Source organism: Silurus aristotelis (genome assembly GCF_946808225.1).
Source record: "Silurus aristotelis genome assembly, chromosome: 2".
In the NCBI taxonomy this organism is placed as follows: domain Eukaryota; kingdom Metazoa; phylum Chordata; class Actinopteri; order Siluriformes; family Siluridae; genus Silurus; species Silurus aristotelis.
This window is the reverse complement of record NC_139575.1, coordinates 27,744,525-27,750,671: the sequence shown is the minus strand read 5'-3', so window position 1 is coordinate 27,750,671 and position 6,147 is coordinate 27,744,525.

Genomic DNA, 6,147 nt, shown 5'->3' with positions numbered 1-6,147 from the left:
CACATGGATCTTTATTCCTCCTTTTATCCCACTGAAGTAGGTAAAATCTCCCTGGCCCGTAAGTTGTGGAGCACGTCTGGAGGCGAATTCGGTTCGTGCGCCCGGTTTATCCGGCTTCTTACCAGGGAACTAGGGATGGTCACCGCGGATCTCCACCATCTCTCTCCCGCTCCCGAGAGCACGGATCCACCCTAGTGTTTCCCGGAGAGCTCGTTTCTGCACCAGATTATCCCGAGAGCTCCGCTCCATCCCAGGACCTCCAGGGGATCACCACCCTGCTCCAGGCCCTGCTTCAGGCCCTCCAGGATGGCACCGCTTCGCCCCAGGACCTCCAGGAGATCTCCGCCCTGCTCCAGGTCCTGCAGGAAGGCTCTGCTCCACCCCCGGGCCTTCAGGAGATCCTCACCCTGCTCCAGGACCTCCAAGAGAGCACAGCTCCGCTCCAGTGTGTCCATAAGAGCCCAGCTCCGTTCCAGAACCTCCAGGAGAGCCCAGCTCCGCTCCAGTGTGTCCCCAAGAGCACCTCTCTGCTCCAGTGTGTCCTCGAGAGCACCTTCCCACTCCAGTGTGTCCCCGAGAGCACCTCTCCGCTCCAGTGTGTCCCCGAGAGCACCTCTCCGCTTCAGAGTTTCCAGGAGGGCTCAGCTCCGCTCCAGGACCGCCAGGAGGGCTCAGCTCCGCTCCAGGACCACCAGGAGAGCTCCTCTCCACTCCAGGACAGCCAGGAAAGCACCTCTCTCCTCCAGGGAGTCCCCGAGAGCTCCTCTCCGCTCCAGGGAGTCCCCGAGAGCTCCTCTCCGCTCCAGGGAGTCCCCAAGAGCTCCTCTCCGCTCCAGGGAGTCCCCGAGAGCTCCTCTCTGCTCCAAGGTCTCCAGGCAAGCTCAGTTCCATGCCAAGGTTTCCAGGCGAGCTCTGTTCCGCTTCAGGGCCTCCAGGACAGCTCAGTTCCGCCCCGGAGCTTCCCAGTGCACATAGCTCAGCCCCAAGGCTGCGAAAGGGACGTTGTGCCGCTGTCTGGCCGCGAAAGGGACGTCGAACCGCCGCCTGGTCGCGAGAGGGTCGTCGTACCGCCGCCTGGACGTAAAAGGGACGTTGTACCGCCGCCTCACGGTCTCCCTGAAGGCAAAGACTCACCTCGCGGTCTCCCCGAAAGTAACGACTCACCTCACGGTCTTCTCGATGGTGACGGCTCACCTCACTGTCCCCCTGGTGGTGAGGCTACATCACAGGGTTCCTCTTCAGGTGAAGCCAAGTCACAGAGCTCCTCTCTGTCCCAGAGCGTCCCCGAGAGCTCCTCTCCGCTCCACAGAGTCTTCAAGAGCTCTTCTTCGCTCCTTCAATGGCGGGGTCTCGCCTCTGAACCCCTCCGGAGGAGTCGTCTCGCTCCTAAGCTCCTCCGATGAAGACGTCTCAGCCCCAAGTCACACCTCAGCGTCCCTCTCCAGGAGACGTCTCACCTCTGGGCTCCTCTCCGGCAAAGCCACACCTCCGAGTCCCTCTGAAGGGGTCGTCATGGCTCACAGACCCGCCCAAGGTGTCACTGCGTCCCTCATCTCGGCCGTGGTCGTCGCACGGCCTCTGGACTCCGCCGTGGGTTACGCGCGGCCTCTGGACTCCGCCGTGGGCGTTGCTCGGCCTCTGGACACCGCCGTGGACATTCTTCTGCTCCCGATCTCCACCAAATGCGTCCCTTGGCCTCCGATCTTCATGCTGGACATCACTCCGCTCCAGACCTCCCTGGTGGCCGTTAATCCACCCCTGATCACCGCTGAGGGAATCACTAGGTTTCTGGTCTCCGCTGTGAAGGCCGCTCAGCCTCTGGATGCTGCTGTGGGCACAGCTTGGTCCCTGTCCTACACCGGAGACGTCTTTTCGCCTCCAACCTCTGCCTGTAATGTCAGGGAACCAACTGCCACGCCCCCTTTGGTGGCTCTCTATGCCTCCGCTCCCCCTAGAGCTCCAGGTTTAATCACGCACACCTGGAGCTCATCATCACTCATGCCTCCACTCTCTCTGAAGCTCCAGGTTTAACGAGGCACACCTGAAGCTTATCATCACACCACCCCGCTCCTACATAAACCCCTCACTCACATTCAATCCCCGTTCGTTATTGTTTAATTTGGACTTTCCGTACTGCATGTTTTCGCGTTCTGGTTTTCATACAGGACTCCTCAATCCCATACCGGCTGCGCTTCCCCTTCCTGTGCATCTCGGGTCAGCTACGCTTCTCCCAATGCGCAACTCGGACTATCTCTTTCAACCGAAGGACTGCCGTGTGCGTATGTGCGTGTGTGTGTGTGTGCGTGTGTGCATCTCTCTCTCACGCATGCCATTAAAACCCAAGCGAGCTGTACTCCGGCTTCTGCCTTTTGTTTCGCTCACACCCTGACAGTTTAAAATCAAATGACTGCACACTAAAAAATGTTATAGAATAAATAAATAAATAAAAAAACAGTACAAAAGGTGGAATCTCTGGCTTCATTCAAGTGTCTTTTCTGCACCACCTATCATTTCAAACTTTTTATTTCCAGCCAGTAGCATTATGGAAACAAAATGATTGATGGAAAATGTAGCCACTACTTTTCCAGTACTTTTCTGGATTGCTCCAGGACTAAGTTCATGTATTTATATATAAAATAAAAATAATGTGCACTGTAGGAAATGTATATTCATGGCACCTAATATCTTTTTGAGCAATATTAACATATACAGTAAAGCTTAAAGTGTCTTCTTATCAAAGATATCTAAATTGTGTATGTAGCACATTTTTATCAGGAACTGTTAACATTTCAATTTAGGTAGGGCATTTCAGCTGTGAGTCCTAAAATTTGGGCTGGGTGGGGCGGGGAGGGGCGAACCAGACATAGTCTCTGAAATGTTTGTAGGAACATGAGACATGTGGTTTTTAACCCATTAATTTTCTGGATTGCTACCTAAATGATTTCATGTATTTATATATGAAGGAAAAAAAATTCAATTCAGGTAAAAAATTGTCACGGTACTTCATCTATAACTTTTTATAACTTATCTTTTTTAACAACATCAACTTTGGACGTCAATGGACATAAGAAAGCTCAAAGTGTCTTATATCTTAGATATTTTAATTATGTATTTTTATCGGGAACTGTTAACATTTAAATTTATGTAGGGCATTTTCAGCTGTGAGTCCCAAAATCTGTGCTGAAGGCTAACAGTTTAAGTTGGTAAATAACCTGTTATTGGCCTCTGATCAGGGTTTTGTCTCCTTACTTGTTTTGCTGTGTGTAAAGGACATTAGACAGTGGATGCTTGATAACTTCCTTCTGCTTAACTTAAATAAGACGGAATTACCTTTACCAGGAAGACATGCAGCTAGAAGTAAACATTTTCCCGATTATGTAGCATCTCTGGATGGTGTTTCTGTCTCAGTGTGTACATCACAGTCAAAGACCTTGGTGTAATTATTGACCCTAGTCTTTCCTTTAAGGGTCACGTGACTAATATTACCAGGTTAGCCTTCTTTCACCTTTGAAATATTGCTAATATTAAAAATATGATGTCATTGCAGGATGCAGAAAAACTTGTTCATGCTTTTGTTACATCTAGAGTAGACTACTGTAATGCTTTACTGTCTGGGTGTTTGAGTAAGTGCAAAAATAAGCTTTAGTTAAGAATGCAGCAGCAAGGGTCCTAACTACATCTAGAAAATATGACGATGTTACAACCCTAGGTAGCCCCATGTCCATATCGGCGTTTGAGGCCTGCTCTAACCTGGCTGATCCCACCTCCTTCATGATGACATCATCCACCAGTTTCCTATCTAAGGAGGAAGGAGTAAAGCAATCGGGAGGGGTTGTTGTAGTGGTGTTTGATTGGTCGTTTTGGTGTTCCTCTGCCTGTTTACTGACTTTGAGCCTGTTTTGCCCCTTGGACTGCTGTTGTTTGTATATATATATATATATATATATATATATATATATATATATATATATATATATATATATATATATATATATATTGTATGACATATATATATATATATATATATATATATATATATATATATATATATATATATATAGTATTACATATTTATTTCACTGGCATTAGGGGTGTGGCTGCCATTTACTTTGGGTGAGGGATTGTTTTGTCTTTGTTTTTGTAGCAGGGAGTTAGGGAATGCCTTTTTGTTTATTATTTTGGCCTTGGCCCACCCTGAAGACAGGCCTGTAAGTTTGTATACATATATTCAAGTGTTACCACATACCAACACCTGTGTAGAAAACCTTTTTGTGTGTGTTTGGGGTTTGTGGTGTGTTTGGGTTGCTGCTTTTGAAAGATCCATTCCTTTGAATCCCGAGCTAAATTCTCTGTCTGGCATAACCCTAGACTGGGTCGTAACAGATTTGGGGTCTCGTCCGGGATCTCTTTATATTTCGTGTGTCTTAGTGTATTGGTTTGCGGTATAATGGCATTCGATTTGATCACTTTGTGTCCTTCATTAGAGGTATTTGATAGGTGTAGGAAGGATGATCTCCTCTTGATTGCTGACTTTTTTAATGTGTCCCTTTGTCTGACTGCTAGCAAGAAGGTAGTCAAAGTGGCACTATACAAGGCACTCGTGGCTCAACAGGTCTTACCTGAAGGGGAAGCACCTCCAGGAGGTTACCCAACCTGCGCAGGTTACCCAACCTACCCAGGCTCCTGGCAGGGCGGAAGCTATGATAGAGCTGGAGGAGGTTGAGTTAAGTCGCGAGCAGCCCCATGCCCGTACAGTGGTTTCCGGTTGCCAGCTCACGCTCAAAGAGCTTAAAGTGGAGATTAAGCAGCAGGAGTACCAAATGCAGTTCTTGCGAGTCAGAGAATGGGAGTTGGAGATTGAGAGGAAAAAGCTTGACCTGGAAGATCAGCGGCGGAAGCCAGTGCCTCTGCCACGGACGTTAGGTCCACAACAGTTACCTCCCCGTCTCCTGTTGCCGCTGAGCACTCCAGGCCACCGTCCACCCCAGCCGAGTCCTCAACGGTAAGCCCGCTTGCCTTCGATGGTAGCCGACACATTGGGTTAGTGCCAGTATTCCGAAAAGACGAAGTTGATGCTTACTTCCCCGTATTTGAGAGAATCGCTACAACTTTAAACTGGCCAAAAAGTTTATGGTCACTGTTATTACAGTGTAAACTGTCGGGTAAGCATGTTCTGCACTTACTCTAGAGCAGAGTTTGGATTATAAGACTGTGAAAGCTACAGTGCTCTGTGCATATATGCATGTGCTGGAAGCATATCGGCAAAGCTTTAGAAACACTGTGAAGTCCGCTAACCAGACTTATGTGGAGTTTGCGCGTGAGAAAACCACGCTGTTGGATAAATAGTATTCAGCTAGTGGGGTAAGAAATTTAAACCAGCTTAAATAACCTATTTTGCTGAAAGAGTTAAAGTCATGTCTACCTGAGCAGCTGGTGGTTCATTTTAAATGAGCAAAAGATAGACACCCTGGCCAAAGCTGCTATATTTTCAGATGAGTTTGTATTAACTCAAAGTTGTATTCAGTCCTCCTTCATCTCGGAAGGATGTGTCTGCCCGTTTGGTTAAGTCCGCGAGTAAAATTCGTACTGTCCCTAACTCTTCAGATGGTTTCCACCGCTGTTTTTATTGTCATGAGGCAGGACATATTGTTGCAAATTGTCCGGTGTTAAAGCGGAAGCAATTGAAACAGCAGACAGAGATAAAAAGTGGTGGAAAGTAGTGGTTCCCCAAAGCACCCCTGATGTAATAGAGCCAGTGTTTAAATCATTTGTGTTTTCAGGTTATGTATCTTTTGGTGTTGACAGGATAAACAGCCTGTAAGTATATTGAGAGATACGGGCTCGGCGCAGACGTTTGAGCTGGAAAATACGCTACAATTTTCTGAAGGCTTGTATGCTGGTAGTGATGTACTAATTCAAGGTATCGGTATGGGAGTAATTCATGTGCCATTGCACGTAGTATATTGAGAAATGGAGAATTTTTCCATACTAGTGAAGGTAGCTGTGAGCTCCGAGCTACCAGTTGCAGGTGTTTCAGTCATTCTAGGGAATGACGTAGCAGAAACTAGGGTCTCCTCCTTACCTGAAATTGTTTCAGAGAGTTTCCTCTACAGCTAATGACATGCACTCCTCTGTGTTCATGCATTA